The sequence below is a fragment of the Myotis yumanensis genome, unplaced genomic scaffold, assembly GCF_028538775.1.
Source record: "Myotis yumanensis isolate MYYU_CA2020_CCGP unplaced genomic scaffold, mMyoYum1.0.hap1 SCAF_6, whole genome shotgun sequence".
Lineage (NCBI taxonomy): Eukaryota > Metazoa > Chordata > Mammalia > Chiroptera > Vespertilionidae > Myotis > Myotis yumanensis.
The window spans coordinates 92,359,309-92,378,023 of record NW_027223757.1 but is presented as its reverse complement, the minus strand read 5'-3'; the positions used below and the strand labels follow the sequence as shown (position 1 = coordinate 92,378,023).

Here is an 18,715-nt window from a genome sequence, read left to right as displayed (position 1 = left end):
TCATTTAATGAATGCTCCCACCAAGAATGTATGAGTGTCTATTTCCCTACTTGCTCATCAACAGTAATTCTCCAACATTTTGGATTTTTGTCAATCTGATAGGTAAAAAATAAGATCTCAATGAGGTCTTAAAATGGTTTTCTCCTTTTGTGAGAGAGGGTATCTTTTACATGTTTATGAGTCATCTGTAGTTTCTTTTTTGGAAGCACCATTTTGTAAATGTTGGTGTTCTTTTTAATTACTCACAAACCCCCTTATGTCAGAAGGAACTACCAAGCACACAAACAAGAGTCCCTTACTGAACCGAATCACATGACTGAAAGCTTGGTATATCAGTGCCAGAAACCAAAGGCCACTAAAGTGGTTTAAGTAAGCCCTGTTCATTAGAGAGAGAAAAGAAATTGTCAGTAATTACATTAACTGCTTCTCCCGTGGTCTTACTCAAACTAGTGACATCATCCCTAGTCCCCACAGTAGGCAACAACATAAATTGCATTTTTTGCTAAGCATAACCCAACCATAAGCCAATGGATCCAGTGAATTGTCTTTAATTATGCATAAACGTAGCATGAAACAAGGTCTGACATAGTACATAGTCTAATGTTCAACAGACATGCTATCAATAGCAAATACTTTTTCTGCTGGGGGCCTGCCTGCTCCTCCAGGTGTTTGCATCAGCCAGAAAGGCTGGCTATATTTAGAGCAGCCACCTCAGGTCATGCAATGGTGGCCTGCTATATTAGTCAGTAATGCCTGGAATTACAGCACCACCAGCTGTGAGCCAGTTCTTTGTGTGCTAGATAAAATTTACATGGAGCAGAGCTGGGCCGGGGGCCAAACTGTGTCCATTTGCTTGACTATTCAATGGGAAGGCTTGTACTTTAGTCACCCTGCAACTTCCTGATCCAGCTGACTGTGATCCAAAGTGAAGAATATATGATTGGTCAATCTTGGGGAAGCCCGCCTCTCCTTCACACAAATGGACTTAGGAATACATCCAGAATCAGCCTTTCACTTAGGGACTGGCGGGCGATAAAAATAAGCCGTTTCCATTTTGTTCTTCTGAAAACTTTTTATAGAGATCATTTTTTCTGCCTGGCCAGAGTGGTTCAGTATCCTCCCATGCACTGAAAGGTTGTTTCCCAGTCAGGGCACATACCTGGGTTGTGGGTTTGATCCCGTCAGGGAAGCATATAGAAGGCAACTAAGGAAGGCAACCGATAACCGACCGATGTTTTCTCTCTCTCTCTCCCTCCCTTCCTCACCATCTCCTCCTCTCTTCAAGCATGTCCTTGATAAGGATTTTTTTTTTTTAAGATCATTTTCCTGCTTCAAGTCTCCAGCAAGCAGCCTGCTGACTTATTTTCTATTCACTTGGCTGTAAAATACACTTGGGAGGGAAGACACTGTGCACTCAGGACCAAATGCCAATTCTCATCCCCAGTATGTGTCATATTTCATCTCTGGCTCTGCCTGGCATCAGACAGAACTTTGAGACCATTGCAGCAGAAACACAAGTTGAAAAGTCCAGCAACTCTAGACAGATTCATTCCCCTCCTCAAAACTTGCACACATCTCAATTCATCCCACAGCCAAGCATCAAACTCCTTATTTGTACCTATAAGTAATTCAGACAGAGAAAGATTTTTAAAGCCCAAAGTGAAACTGAAAGTAGTGAACTGGACTCCTGGCAGAAAGCAGGAGGGAGGATGACCAAGCAAATTCATTTCCCAAGTACACAGTGGAGAGTGGACTTCAGCCCAGTGGTGCTCTGAGGTACACAGCTCAAAATGTGGGTGTGTGGCTCCTCTGCGCCATTTTGATCACTGACTCACTGGGTCAAGAAACAGCAGGAATAGACCAAACAGCCTCAATTCAGTGTAAGAACAAGTAGACATGATAGCATGTATTCCCATTCAAAACAACATACTCAGCTATTATTAACCAACTAGGGGGGAGAGGGGGGGCCCACAAGTGGTTGGTTGGCTGGCCTGCCCCACCCCCTGATCAAACTCCAGGTTAAACGCCCGGTGGAGGGGACAATTTGCATATTAGCTTTTTATTATATAGGATAAGGAACTCTACATGAAACAGAGCTGACTGACGAGATGAGAAAGTTAAAACACAGACTCAGTATTCAGTCCAGCCTGAAAGTTTAAACTTCCAGGTTCCTTTTTGACTTAAACAAACAAACAACAACAACAACAACAAAAAAGAGGCTTTAATCTGATTTCAGATGGTTGAAAGAACAAAGGAAGGCAGTGTAACAGTGGAGGAAAAAGGCACAGGCTAAAATAAATGATGGTGATACTTGCACAACACTGTGAATATATTTAATCTAGACACTTAAAGATGGTTAAAATAGCCCTGGCCGGTGTGGCTTAGTTGGTTGAGTGTTGTCCGGAGCATCCAAGAGTTCACCAGTTTAAGTCAGGCCACATGCCTAGGTTGCAGGTTTGTGGGGGAAGCAACCGATCAATGTTTCTCTCACATCGATGTCTCCCTCTCTCTCCTTTTCTCTCGCTCTAAAATCAGTAAGAACATTTTTTTTAAATGGTAAAAATTTTACAAGTGACATTGTTGAAGAGGCAGCTCCTACCTCTGGGCTTTAAACAAGTGACTAAGCATCTATGTCAGTTTATTCAACCACAAACCTGAGCTTTTTGTATTATAAGGTTGGCTTGTATTTTATATAACAAGGTTGGCATTATAAGGTCGACTGTGAAGGTTGCATCAGACAATGTGTGTAAATGCACCAGGTTGTATTTCATTCATTCAACAAATATTTAATTATTGAGCATTTATTCATGTGCTAGGCACTCTACTTGGAACCAGCGATATAACAGATAGCAACACAGGGGAAGCCCCTGCCTCTAAGAAAAGATTTTGTAGCAAGCCAGGGACACTCAAGCAAGGAAAGCTCCAACTGTCAAGATGACTGCCTCTCACGCTGAGGCTTATCAGTCCAAGGCAACTTTTTCTACTTGGGCTGAAAAAATGGGCTTGGTGCACAATACAATTTCAACTGCACTGATTATCAGCTTAACACAATTCAGAGTAAAAGAATTTGGTGATGCTGATATGTGTTCCCTGATGAAATGCTATTTTGTAACTCAGAAGCAATACTGCCCAACCTTCATTTTATAAAGACACAGATGAACTGACAGGAAAATAACTTGCTCTTGGCTATTAATAAAATTTACTATTATTTATAATTTTTTATTATAGAATCAGTTATTAATATAATTTTGAACCATATATATTTAAAAGCATAACACTTTTTAACTTACCTGGAATTTTCTAATTATCTAATAACACTCTGAACATCTGACTTTCTTAAGAACATATTAATTTCCATCATGAATTCTATAAACACAATAGTTTTAACCTTCTTGTTAAGCTGAATTCTTGAAAGTGGTCAAATAATGTTGCATATATTTACAAAGAGAACATTTATTTTTGTACTCTGTATACATACATAAGTCAGATTATTGGTCTTATAAAGAAAAGTAATCTATATATTGAATATACAGTCAGGAACATCACCCAAAAATATGGGGGTAAAAAACAGTTAAAGTCAGGAAATCAAAATTCAAAAAGGAATGCCAGAAGTCTGAGTATTAGCTCAGATTCTCAAGGACATATAATTAGATGCCTTCTATTTCCATTCTCTGATTAGGAAATTCAAAATGATACAAATAATGAGAAAGAGAAAACAACCCATCTTGTCTGGTCACAAATTAAAATGGGAAATCAGAATAATGAACCAATCCAATGAAGCATGGACAATAACATCTTTGGGCATAAAGTAATACTCATCCCTAAGTTTCCCTCCCCAGGATCAGGAGGAAGAAAAACCTGACTAAAAAAAGGATCAGCAAAACAGATGGTGGTTCTTACTAGGACTTTCCAACATCAACTCAACTGGAATCTAACATGGACGACCAAAGAGGGGGGCCCAAAAATATGTATTTAAGACTATCGTAACTTTTATGACCTGAAAAGAAAATGAGACTTTCATTAAAACAGAAAGATGACTGCAGGTAGAGAATAGGAAACGGGCTAAAGAAATCCCTCACTATTTTAAAACCTAAAAATTAACACATGGATACAATTTAGTATGTGAAGACAGTAAGAAAAAAGAACTTGTGGAAAATTCCATTAAGAGGAACAACAAAGGTCACACCAGCATTTTTACAAAATTGACTTTAGAGAGAGAAGAAGGTGGGGGGGGGGGGGGGGACATCAATTTGTTATTCCACTTATTTATGCATTCACTCCTTGGTGCTGGAGTCCAACCCCAGCGGGTCCAGGGGTCCCCAAAGGTGTGGACGGAGTCGGCGAAGAAGGAATGACACGGAGACAGCCTTTAGTTGATCAGCAGCCTAGTCAGGACCTCTAGCCAGGATCTCCAGCCAAAGTTCTGGTCGGAGTTCTGGTTAGGAGCTGATGAGGATCTGATGTTTATTGTCTTGTTACATCCGTATTTATACCAGCCGATTTTAATCCTGTCAATTTCTATTACAAAGGTTAGGGCGTTTCTTATCTCCATTCCAGGGAGTAAAGATTATGTAGCTTAACTACCCGCCTGGCACTTAATTAAGGGGTTGTGTCCCCTCCCTAACCTCAGGGAAAAATCCCCACCTGGGGAAACAACCTTTCTCAGAGAGGTGACCTTGGTTAAAACACATGGCACTAAGGAGAGCAAACATATTAAGAACAATATGCTATATATGCCAGGTCCCTTGAAACATATGCTGTGCAGATGTTTCTTTCCTGCAGCGACTGTGTCAAGCAGCAAAGATAGACCGGCTTCCGGCACCTTGGTTCTTGTATGTGCCCTGACCAGGGTATCTAACCTGAAACCTTGGCCTATCAGGACGCTCTAACCAACTAAGCCAAGCATGTCAAATTCAAAGGCTCAAACTCAAACTCAAACACGGGCCAAATAAATAGGTTTAAGTTTATGTGGGCCGCAAAAAAACAAAAGCTTCAATTTTCATAGAACATAGACTTTGATAGAGACATGCTGAATATAAAGGGCTAAAATAAATGAGTAATCGTTAACATAATAATAGAACATTTTAATAAAAATTAATATTTTTCTTGAACATTAACTTACCAGACACTGAATAACTGCACAAATAAGCGTAACGCAAATAAACCTATTTTCCTTGTTCTCCGAAAGTGAAATATTTCCTGTTGCGCACACAATACAAGACTAATGGTGTGGCAATCAGCTGCTAAAATATTCGCTGCTAGTATTAGTGAAGAGAAACAGTGCGCCTGCGCATAAGGCGCGTAAGGGAAATGAATGCAACACAATTATAGTAATCAGCCATTAGCGAACATTGTTATTAATAACATTCGTTATTAATAATTACGTATAACAGGATATTGTAAAAATTAAGTTACAAAATTTTTATTAAAATGTTTCTTACATACCGTTATATTGGCTGGGCCCCAAAAATATTCATTGTGGGCTGCAAGTTTGATATGCTTGAACTAAGCTACCCAGCCAGGGCCATACCAGCATTTACACACTTCTTAGAGACCTAGCAAGTCCAAGATTATTTCATCTCTCTTCTCCTGGCTATTTATTGACCCACTAATCTTACTACGTTTTAGAACTGGTCTTTCTATCACAGCAATTAAACCTTTTCCAAATAGAAAGTAAAAAACAAGCATGAAAAGGCAAGGTGGTGGCACTGTTCTGGATTTAAAGAAACAAAAACCAAGTGCAATATAGAACACGGAAATTCAATACTGGCATTGTAGGAGCTTAGTTTCTAAGTGCTTTGGCTAATATGTCAGGATCAAACTATTTTTCCTTGAGTCATTAATTGGATTCTGAGTTTTTGCAAAGGTTATAAAATATGCTTTGGGGAGCAACTGAGTAGATTTAAATATGAACTGGATATTTTTATTAGAAAAGAATTTTTGTACAGTACTTCAGTATCTTAGTATCTGGTTCTGTAAGAAAACGTTCTTATTTTAGGAGAAGCACGCTGCAATAGTTAACAGTGAAGAATCATAATGTTTACCACCTTCAAATGACAAAAAAATTTATATATAGAAAAAATATAGGCCAAAAATGTTAACCATGTTGAATCTAGGTGGTAAACATAAGGGTATACACACTACAATTCTTTACATTTTCCCTATAGGTTTGAAAAGTTAATAATAAAAAGGTAGCCCTAACCGGCTTGGCTCAGTGGATAGAGCATCGGCCTGCAGACTGAAAGGTCCCAGATTCGATTCCGGTTAAGGGCATGGGCCTTGGTTGCAGGCACATCCCCAGTAGGGGGTGTGCAAGAGGCAGCTGATCAATGTTTCTCTCTCATTGATGTTTCTAACTCTCTATCCCTCTCCCCTCTTCTCTGTAAAAAATCAATAAAAATATCTTTTAAAAAATAATAATAAAAAGGTAAAGGTAAAAAGTGCATAGAATTACTACAACCATCTTGGGAACATGAAGGAATCTACTGGGAACCTCAGGAGACCCAATGATGAGACTGATATACTAAGGATGACAGATCAGAAAGAGGGAAATTATTGCTGTGTCCTTGATGCTATAATTGAACCACTAAATTAGGCAAACCCAGGGCCATCTAACATTGGGTATTCTTGTAATCTGAGATAATAAAGTTGGCTTCTCTTGTTTTTTTGTCTATTTTTAAAAAGCAGGCTGAGGACACAAATTTAACACTAGCATTACAGGAGTTTAGTTTCATACACACATTATTATTAATTATGAAATTATAAATTTCAGAGAGAAAGGGAAAGGGACAGAGAAATAGAAGCATTAACTAGGAGAATCATTGATCAGCTGTCACCTGCACACTCCCTCCTGGGGATCAGGCGTGAAATCCAGACAGGTGCCCTGACTGGGAATTGAACCATGACCTCCTGGTTGACAGGTTGATGCTCAAACACCAAGCCACGACAGGGCAGGAGTTTAGTTTCTAAGTGACTTTAATATATGTCAGGATCAAACTATTTTTCCTTTAAACAAAAAAAATGCTGGTGTAAAACATACATAACATACAATTACTTTAAAAAGTATATAATATGTTGGCATTTAGTGCATTCACAATGCTGTGCAAACAACATCTCTCTCTAGTTACAAAACTTTTTCATCACCTTATACCCATTAAGAACACCCGTTAAGTACTCACTCCTCATTTTTCCTCCCGTAGGAGCCACTAATCTGCTTTCCGTCTCTATAAATTTGCCTATTTTGGATAATTTATATAAAAGGGATCATAAAATCAATATGCCACCTTCTGTGTCTGGCTTCTTTCACTTAAAATGTTTTCAAGATTCATCCCAAATGGAAGCATATGGCTGAATAATATTCTATTGTATGTACATATCATATTTTGTTTATCCATTCATCTGATGATGAGTATCTGGGTGTTTCTACCTTTTTGTAAAAAAAATATATATATATGATTTTATTGATTTTTTTAGAGGGAGAAGGAGGGAGAGGGAGAGAGAGAAACATTGATGAGAGCAGAACATCAATTGGCTGCCTCCTGCATAATCCACCAGGGATCAAGCCCGCAACTTGGGCTTGTGCCCTGATTGGGACTTGAGCCAATGACCTCCTGCTTCATTGGTCGACGCTCAACCACTGAGCCACACCAGCCAGGCTATACCTTTTGACTATTATGAGTAATGCTGCTATAAACATTCCTATACAAGTGTCTGTGTGGGTATATAGATAGACAGACAGATAGATAGATAGATACCTAGGAGTATAACTGCTGGGTCATATGGCAATTCTATGTTTAATTTTTTGAAGAACTGACAAACTGTTTTCCACAGTAGCTGAACCATTTTATTTACATTTCAACAAACAATATATGAGTTTTCCCTATTTCTCCACAGCTTCACCAACACTTAATTTCTTTTTTATTTTTCATTACAGCCATCCTCGTGAATGTAAAGTGATATCTAACTGTGGTTTTGATTTGTATTTACCAATGATCTTAGACACCTTTTCATGTACTTGATGGCTTCATTAAGAAATCTGGACTTACTCCTAAAAGCAAAGGAGAACATCTAAATGTTTTAAAAAACAAACAAAAAACACACTCAATTTCATTGAAGTAAAATTTATGTAGCATAGAGGGGTGGGGGGCTAATGGGGGGATGAGGACACACATGTAATACCTTAATAAATAAAAGAAAAAAATTTATGTAGCATAAAATTCACCCATTTTAATTGTACATTTCAATGATTTTAGTAAAAAACTGTAAAACCATCATGATGTTTTAGAACACTGTCATCGTCTTAATAATGTCCTAATTCCTATAATGTATATACATGTTATGCTGCATGGCAACAGGGAGTTAGATTTGCTAGTCAGCTGACCTGAAAATAGGGAAATTATCCTGGATAATCCAGGTAAACTCCATGTGATCACTTCCTTAAGAGTGTGAGAGAACTGGAAGACAGAACCAGGGGGACAGCAATAAGGACGACTTTGCAAAGAACAAAGATGGCAGCATAGGTAAATGCTGCCACCCACAACAATTAAGCATAGACTAACTAAAATTAGTAATTTACAGGGATTCAATGATAGAGTAGCAGATTCTGAGAATCAAATAGATTTGGAATATGAGGAAGCAAAAACACCCAATCAGAAGAGAAAAAAAAGAATCCAAAAATATGAAGATAGTGTAAGGAGCCTCTGGGACAACTTCAAGAGTACCAACATTCGCCCTAACCAGTTTGGCTCAGCGGATAGAGCGTCGGCCTGAGTATTCAAGGGTCCCAGGTTCAATTCTGGTCAAGGACATGTACCATGGTTGCGGGCACATCCCCAGTGGGGAGTGTGCAGGAGGCAGCTGATCAATGTTTCTCTCTCATCGATGTTTCTAACTTTCTATCCCTCTCCCTTCCTCTCTGTAAAAAATCAATAAAATATTTTTTTTTTTTTAAAAAGAGAGAGTACCAACATTCGCATGATGGGGATGCCAGAAGAAGAAGAGAAAGAGCAAGATGTCGAAAACCTATTTGAAGAAATAATGACAGAAAACTTCCACTACTTGGTAAAAGAAATAGACTTATAAGTCCAGGAAGTGCAGAGATACCCAAACAAGAGGAACACAAAGAGGCCCACACCAAGATACATCATAATTAAAATGCCAAGGGCAAAAGACAAAGAATCTTAAAAGCAGCAAGAGAAAAGCAGTTAGTTACCTACATGCGAGTGCCCATATGACTATCAGCTGATTTCTCAACAGAAACTTTGCAGGCCAGAAGGGAGTGGCAAGAAATACTCAAAGTGATGAATAGCAAGGACCTACAACCAAGATTACTCTACCCAGCGAAGCTATCATTTAGAATTGAAGGTCAGATAAGAGCTCCACAGACAAGAAAAAGCTAAAGGAGTTCATCACCACCAAACCAGTATTATATGAAATGCTGAAAGATATTCTTAAGAAAAGGAGGAAGAGGAAGAAGAGGAAGAAGAGGAAAAAGAGGAAGAGGAAGAAGAAAGAAGAAGGAAGAAGAAGAAAGAAGAAAGAAGAAGAAGAAGAAGAAGAAGAAGAAGAAGAAGAAGAAGAAGGAGGAGGAGGAGGGGGAGGAGGAGGGGGAGGAGGGGGAGGAGGGGGAGGAGGGGGAAGAAGGAAGAAGAAGAAATATATATATATAAAATATGAACAGTAAAATGGCATTAAGTACATATCTTTCAATAATTGAAATTAAAGATAAAATAAACAAGAAATCTAATGAACAAAATAAACTAGTGAATAAAATAGAATCAGAGACATGGAAACATGGAACACACTGACGAATCTCAAAAGGAAGGGGTGGGGAGGAGAGATTAACCAATGATCCTATATGCATACATGCATTACCTATGGACACAGACAATAGAATGGTGAGGGCCTGGGGTGGGGTGGGAAATAGGGGGGATGGACAGGGAGGAGGAGGAAGGGAGAAATCTGTAATACTCTCAGCAATAAAGATTTCTTTTTGAAGAACAAAAAGGTAAAACAACACAAATTTTTTAAAAAGATGATAAAGGACTTGTACAACCTGCTGGCTTTCAAGAATGAGTAATGAGACCATAGACCATCATAAACCCAGGAATACATGTGACCACTAGAAGCAGAAAAAGGCAAAGAAATGAATTCTCCTGCAAGAATACATATGTGATAACACCTTGATTTTAGCCAAGCAAGACCCATTTTGGACTTCTGAACTCCATAACTGTAAAATAAGAAATTGGTGTTTTGCCAAGACCGGTTTGGCTCAGTGGATAGAGCGTCAGCCTGCGGACTGAAGGGTCCCAGGTTCGATTCCGGTCAAGGGCATGTACCTTGGTTGCGGGCACATCCCCAGTGGGAGATGTGCAGGAGGCAGCTGATCAATGTTTCTCGCTCATCGATGTTTCTGGCTCTCTATCTCTCTCCCTTCCTCTCTGTAAAAAATCAATAAAATATATTTATTTAAAAAAAAAAAAAAAAGAAATTGGTGTTTTTTTAAACCACTGAGTTTGTGGTTATTTATTACAATAACAAAAACTAATACAATGGTTATCCATTGTATTATTCTTTTTACTTTACTATCCTACCTAATAAAAGAGTAATATGCAAATTGACCATCACTCCAACACACAAGATGGCCGCCCACATGTACTCAAAGATGACCGCTACAAGATGGCTGGCAGGGGTGGGCAGTTAGGGGCAACCAGGTTGGCAGGGGAGGGCAGTTGGGGGCGATCAGGCCAGCAGAGGAGAACAGTTGGGGACCCAGACCTACAGGGGAGGGCAGTTGGGGGGGGGGGGGGGGTGCAGGGGGGAACCAGGCCTACAAGGGAGGGCAGTTGGGGGCGACCAGGCTGGCAGGGGAGAGTAGTTAGGTGTCGATCAGGCTGGCAGGGGAGTGGTTAGGGGGCGATCAGGCTGGCAGGCAGAAGTGGTTAGGGGCAATCAGGCAGGCAGGCTGGAGAGTGGTTAGGAGCCAGCAGTCCTGGATTATGAGAGGGATGTCCCAGATTGGAGAGGGTGCAGGCTGGGCTGAGAGACACACACGCCCCCCATGCACGAATTTCAAGCACAGGGCCTCTCATATATTTGATAATGTTCATCATCAAAGACAAAAACTATGAATATTAAGGCAGGTTAAAGAAAGATTGCAATTTTAAAGGGTGCTGTTTTCTGCTATCATTTCCTTCTTCATAATTCTGCTTTTAAGAAGTCAAATATCCATTAAAGATATGTTTATTTTTCCCTAGCTGGTTTGGCTCAGTGGATAGAGCATCAGCCTGCGGACTGAAGGGTCCGGGGTTCAATTCTGGTCAGGGGCACATAAAGGAGTTGCAGGGAGGCAGCCAATCAATGATTCTCTCTCATTATGGATGTTTCTATCTCTCCCTTTCCCTTCCTCTCTGAAATCAACAAAAACAATTATTTTTTAAAAAGATGTTTATTTTATTTATTAATTTATTTAGTTAAGCACTTTTGATTTTTAAAAAATATATATTTTTGTTATTGATTTCAAAGAGGAAGGGAGAGGGAGAGAGATAGAAACATCAATGATGAGAGAGAAGTATTGATTGGCTGCCTCCTGAACACCCCACACTAGGGATAGAGCCCCCAACCCGAGCATGTGCCCTGTCTGGGAATCGAACTGTGACCTCCTGGTTCATAGGTCAACGCTCAACCACTGAACCAGGCTGGCCGGACAGGAACTTTCGATTTTTAAAAGTAGATATAAAGTGCCAAAACGCTAAGCTATGGAGCAACACTCCATTCATAAATCTAGCTGTTGTTTCTACATACAGAGAAAAAAGCATGGGCTTTGAAAGAAATACCACACACATTTTACATATACCTTTGATTAAAATGCTCCACAACGGTCTAATATGCCTTGCCTTTGAGATTTACTGATGGTGTGCTACAGGGCCCAGCTTCAAAGCCTCTTCAGTTTCATCTCCTCTATAGAACAACATTGACGGGAGAAACCAAGATGGCGGCATAGGTAAACACTGGAGTTTGCTGCCTCGAACAACCACTTCAAAAATACAACTAAAAGACGGAACGGACATCAACCAGAACCACAGGAAGGCTGGCTGAGGAGAGACTCTTCAACTAGAAGGAAAAACAACAGCATCCCGAGGCTCAGAGGAGGCGCAGTGTGGAAAATTTAAAGGTACGGTGGTGCGGTGGTGCGCGCGCAAAGCGGGCTGGTGGCTGAGGGCGCGGTTGTCATTTTCAATCAGGAGGGAGTCTCAGACTCTGGGCTACAGATCCGGGAGAGTCTCTAGAGACCCAGACTCAAAAGGGAGAAGCGGGACTGTCTGGCTACGGTCCCTCCGAGGTTTGCAGCGGTTGCAGGGACAGAGAGGCAGAGCCCCTGGGGACGGACTGAGAGCAGCCATAGCTGCTCCCTCCCCCTGCCCTGTTGAGCCCGCCCCGCCCAAGCCCTGCGCAGAGCCATTTGCCGGATCGCCTCAGGCAAAGGCTGGATTAGCGCCTCCCCAGAGGACTGAAGTTTTCCACACAGCTGATTCCTACAGCCAGTCGGCCTGGTGGTCAAATCCCTCTAGTGTTAACTACAACAATTAAGGCTTGGCTAGAACAAGACTGCGCACAAAGACCACAAGGGGGTGCACCAAGGAAGCATAAAAGATGCAGAGACAAAAAAACATGACAGAAATGGAGGATATGGAGCTAAAAATCGCAATTTTGAGGGCTTGCTATAAACTTGAGCAGAGCCTCACGAAAACTAATGAGACCCTCGATGCTACGATAAAGAAATTAGAAAGTAAGCATACACGGACTGAAATAAAGAATATTATACCCAATAGCAGACCAGAGGAGCACAAGAATCAAACCAAAGATTTGACAAAAAACACCCAACTGGAAAAGCAAAATGAAAAAAGAATCCGAAAGTGTGAAGATAGTGTAAGGAGCCTCTGGGACAACTTCAAGCGGACTAATATCAGAATTATTGGGGTGCCAGAAGATGAGAGACAGCAAGATATTGAAAACCTATTTCAAGAAATAATGGCAGAAAACTTCCCCCACCTGGTGAAAGAAATGGACTTACAGGTCCAAGAAGCGCAGAGAACCCCAAACAAAAGGAATCCAAAGAGGACCACACCAAGACACATCATCATTAAAATGCCAAGAGCAAAAGACAAAGAGAGAATCTTAAAAGCAGCAAGAGAAAGAGACTCAATTACCTACAAGGGAATACCCATACGACTGTCAGCTGATTTCTCAACAGAAACTATGCAGGCCAGAAGGGAATGGCAAGAAATATTCAAAGTGCTGAATACCAAGAACCTACAACCAAGATTACTTTATCCAACAAAGCTATCATTCAGTACTGAAGGTCAGATAAAGAGCTTCACAGACAAGGAAAAGCTAAAGGAGTTCATCACCACTAAACCAGTATTACACGAAAGACTGAAAGGTATCCTTTAAGAAGAGGAAGAAGAAAAAGGTAAAGATACAAATTGTGAACAACAAACATGCATCTATCAACAAGTGAATCTAAGAATCAAGTGAATAAATAATCTGATGTACAGAATGAACTGGTGATTATAATGAATCAGGGACATAGAAAGGGAATGGACTGACTATTCTTGGGGGGGGAAGGGGAATGGGAGATTCAGGAAGAGACTGGACAAAAATCGTGCACCTATGGATGAGGACAGTGGGTGGGGAGTGAGGGCGGAGGGTGGGGCGGGAACTGGAAGGAGGGGAGTTATGGGGGGGGGGGGAGGAACAAATGTAATCTGAACAATAAAAATTTAATAATAAAAAAAAAGAACAACATTGACAATACCATCTTTGAAGATAATACAAAAGTACACCTAAGCATACGTCACCTCCAAAACTGCATACTAAGGTACACATCTAAAAGAATCTAAAGCTCTATGTTATCAATCTTATTCTCTAGGAACCAAAAGGTAAATAAACCTTAGCCAAGTTCTATTTAATATGATAAAACCAAAACAAAACGACCATCACTACCAAAAATGCCACATAGCATTTAATGCCAACTCTATTCATTCTCCAGCCAACCCATCTCCAATACCCTGTAGGTATATTTGGCTGCTCTCAGGTATCTGTAAGATAGGTACCCTTAAAAGCTACACACTTAGAGCTAGGGGACTAAATTAAATTAGAATTAACTTGGAGAAAGAAAATTATAAAAAGTCAGACTTTATGATAGTTCATAAACCTGAGGGGACCAGATCACTTTTTCCTATTATTATTATTACTAGAGGCCCAGTGCACAAAAATTTGTGCACTCGGGGGAGAGGAGGGGTCCCTCAGCCCGGCCTGTGCCCTCTCGCAGTCTGGGACCCCTCAGGGGATGACCACCTGCTGGCTTAGGCCCACTCCCCGGGGGATTGGGCCTCAGATGGCAATCAAACATCCCGCTGGCAGCCCGGCAGCCCAGCAGCCCTCAGGGGATGTCCACTTGCCAGCGGGGAGCAGGCCTAAAGTGCAGTCAGACATCCTTAGCGCTGCTGAGGAGGCAGGAGAGGCTCCCACCATCACTACTGTAGTGGCAGCCATCAGCCTGGCTTGTGGCTGAGCAGAGGTCCTCCCATGTGAGAGCGCCCTGACCACCAGAGGGCAGCTCCTGCATTGAGCGCCTGCCCCCTGGTGGTCAGAGTGTGTCATAGTGACCAGTCATTCCCAGTCCTTCTGCTGTTAGGGTCAATTTGCATATTACCCTTTTACTATATAGGATAGAGGCCTGGGGCACAGGTGGGGGCCGGCTGGTTTGCCCTGAAGGGTGTCCCGGATCAGGGTGGGGGTCCCGCTTGGGTGCCTGGTCAGCCTGGATGAGGGGATGATGGCTGTTTGCAGCTGGTCACACCCCCTTCAGGGTGGGGGTCCCCACTGGGGTGCCTGGCCAGTCTGGGTGAGGGGCTGAGGGCCGTTTTCAGGCTGGCGGGTGACTGAAGCTCCCAACGTCTCCTTTTTTTATTTTTATTTTTTATTCTGGGATTTATTTACCTTCTATGGTTGTCACTGGAGCTGAGAGCCAGCTTTAGCTCTGAGGCTCGGCTCCAGCTCTGAGACCTCGGCTGCTGAAAGCAGGTATCTGGGCTTTGTTTAGCTTCTATAACTGAAACAATGTTGCAACTCCAGCTCTGAGGCCCAGCTGGCTGAAAGCAGGTTTCTGGGGATTGTTTAGCTTCTATAATTGAAGGATAGTTACTTAGAGTGCAGCTCAGAGGCCGGCAGCGGCAGGCGGGGAACCTTGGCTTCCTCCATCACTGGAGCAAGCAAGCCTCCTGTTGCTTCAGCTGCCTGGCTGCCGGCCGCCATCTTGGTTGGCAGTTAATTTGCATAACTGATTAGCCAATGGGAAGCGTGTCGGAGGTACGGTTAATTACCATGTTTGTCTATTATTGGATAGGATTATTTCGTTGGTGGTGTTGTTAATCCTCACCGAAGGATATTTTTTCCCCATTGATTTTCAGAGAGAGTGGAAGGGATGGGGAGAGACACAGAGAGAGAAACATTAGTTAAGAGAGAGACACATCAATTGGTCGCCTCCTGCACACGCCTGCAACTGACCAGAATCAAACCAGCTAGGGCCTCTTTTTCCTTTAAAAACTAATAAAATTACAGTATAAACATATCAGAGACTGCTGCATCTTAGTAGAAATAATCATTGAGAAAACAAGAAAGACAATATTTAAAGAAGATTTCCTCTAAAAGTCCTGTGATACTTGCAAACATTCTCACATACTCTGTTAATGTTTTAATGTTCTGGACAATGAGTTATTCAGATGACAAGAAGTCAGGTTTAAACACCTCATCCAATTATGACATTTCTTATACATTACAGAAGAAAAGGATTTTTAAAAACAGGCTACTTTTGCATGACACTGCATAATTAACACCAGTTAAATTACTACAAAAAAAAATCAATCAAAAAGCCATCCAAAGAAACATGGGGAAAGGGGGGACTATCCATTTTGGTTTACAAAGAAAAACTAATAAAAATTAAGGAGAAAAAGAATTATATGTAGTCTTTTCAGATTCTTCCTAAAAAAGAGTAATCTCTCAAAGAGAGAAAAGCAACAAACATCCCAAATAATGGAAACTCAGTAAAGGAGTTTCTGTATTTCATGCTTCACAAATTCAAGGAGATCATTCTCTTTAAAGAGTAACGCAAATACACTTAAGTCCACACTGATAAGATATACCAAAAAATAACCAAAATTTTGCTTCTTTCACCATAAAATCCTTCATGGCTCCAACTTGATAAGTTCCATTTTAAAAATCAGCAAAAAATAATAATAATTTTAAAAATTAATAAAAATAAATAAAAAATCAGCAATATCTTTACAGGAGACCAACAACTAATAAATAAAGGAACAAGAGAATTAGGAAATTACCTTTTTACAACCACTTATGCAATAAATGACTCAGGAAAGGATGAAAAATGGATATTTAAAAAAGATGGAAGAAATATCGCTGGGGGAAAATGATATCCTCACAGTCTCTCACAGATTATTTATTAATTACAAAGGAGAAAAACAGGTGGCCATCATCTTAACCAAATACTCTAATTTAGCACATGCCTCCTGATATGATACAATGGAAGACACAGAATCATTCATGTATTATTTCTAGCAAAAAAACAAAAGTTAAACCTGAATCTAATTGTGAGAAAATAATCAAGAATATGGAAAACTCTAGAATACAACTGGCCTGGATTCAAAAAATGTCAATGACATAAGGGAACTGTTCTAGATTCAAGACTACTAAAGAGACATGACAACCAAATGTAACATTAAATGCTTAAGATGCTGAAGTGGGAGAGGGGGGCTTATAAAGGGCATTTAGGGAATAGGAAATCTAGATATGGACTGTATAATATACAATCCTATTGTTTACATGCTAAATTCCTTGGGAGTGACAATGATACTGCAGTTATGTAGAATGATGCCCTTTGCTTAAGGGCCAAGGGGTGAATGTCCTGATGTTTGCAATTTAATTCAAACAGTTGGGGTGGGGGTGGGGGGGTTTGTAGTAAATCCATAGAGAGCTCTCGCCTACATTATTGGTGGGAATATAAAATGGTATTTACTTTGGAAAACAGTTTGGCAGGTTTCTTTAAAAATTAAACACAACTCTTTACTATGCAAAATAGCAACCAATTCCTAAGTATCTACCCAAAATAAATTAAAACACACATGCATACAAAGTCTTGCAAGACCATATTCATAGCAGTTTTATTCATAATAGCCAAAAAGTACAAACGACCCATTTATACTATATGATGGAAGCCAGATAAAAAAGACCACATATATGACTCCACTGATATAAAAAGTAGACAAAAGGCAACTATTTAGAGACAGAAAAAAGATTAGTGGTTGCATGAGGTTGGGGGTGAGAATGGGGATTAACTCAACAGGCAGAAGAAATCTTACTAGAGTGATGAAAATATATAACTGGAGTGTAGTGAGGGTCTCTCAGTTCTGTAAACTAAAAGAAAATCACTCAATTATCCATTTAAAATGGGTTAATTTATGATATGTCAATTATAATTTAATAAAGGTGCTTTAAAAATAAAGCAAATGTGGTAAAATGTCACTTACACAGGTATTCATTGTACTAGTCTTCCAACTCTTCTATAGTTTTGAAATTCTTCAAAATAAAATATTGGGAAATATCCCAGCCAGTGTGGCTCAGTTGGTTGCATACCATCTCATGCACCAGAAAGTCACCTGTTCGATGCCAGGCCAGGATATATGCTGGTTGCAGGCTTGCCTCTCAGTAAGGGTTGTGCATGAAGCAGCCGATAGATGTTTCTTTCTCTCTCTCTCTCTCTCCCTTTCTCTCTATGAAATCAATAAAAACAATATTAAAAAAAAAAAGTTTGGTGCTCACTTCAGCAGCACAAATACTAAAATTGGAACGATACAGAGAAGATTAGCATGGCCCCTGTGCAAGGATGACACACAAATTTGTGAAGCATTCCATTTCAAAAAATAAATAAATAAAATAAGTTAGGGGATAGATCAGAATGAACACTACAACTCCCCTCCCCCCCCACCCCGCAACCCAAATATTAGTGTTTTTAGTTTAGGATTACCTAAAAAAGGCAGAGGACATAGCATAACTCTGAGAGATTTAGGATAAAATTAAAAAAACACCTAGAGGCAATTTTTATCCAAGGATATGATTAACAATTTTTTCTCTATTTAGGTATTATATTTTTCTAATTACCAAGTAACTCATATTCATTAGAAAATTTAGGAATTAAAGTGAAAAAGAAAGAATCCTATCTAATAATAGAGAAACATGGTAATTAGCCGTACCTCTGCTACCCTTCCCATTGGCTAATCAGGGTGATATGCAAATTAACTGCCAACCAAGATGGCGGCCGGCAGCCAGGCAGCTTGAAGCGCACAGGAGGCTTGCTTGCTTCAGTGACGGAGGAAGCCAACGTTCCCGCCTGCCTTGCCGGCCTCTGAGCTTGCAGTTTAAGAAACATTGTTACAAATATAGAAGCTAAACAAAACCCCAGAAACCTGCTTTCCGCCAGCCAGGCTTCAGCGAGCAGGACCGAAACACTGTTTCAATTATAGAACAAGCGCAGATCCCTGCTTTCAGCCAACCAGGATCTCAGAGCTGGAGTGAGCAGGACCACAACAGTGTTACAATTATAGAACCCAAACAAACCAGATACCTGCTTTCAGCAGCCAAG

At 40.4% G+C, this 18,715-nt stretch overlaps 1 protein-coding gene and 1 non-coding gene across 2 annotated transcripts in view; one reads left to right on the top strand and one right to left on the bottom strand.

Moving 5' to 3' along the window:
• ILRUN (inflammation and lipid regulator with UBA-like and NBR1-like domains) overlaps positions 1-18,715 on the bottom strand; it is a 106,346-nt gene that overhangs the window by 65,076 nt on the left and 22,555 nt on the right. The gene's annotated exons all lie outside the window — the stretch shown is intronic.
• On the top strand, positions 17,888-17,994 carry LOC139013436 (U6 spliceosomal RNA). The gene has a single exon (XR_011472069.1). It is a non-coding gene; the product is annotated as a U6 spliceosomal RNA (small nuclear RNA).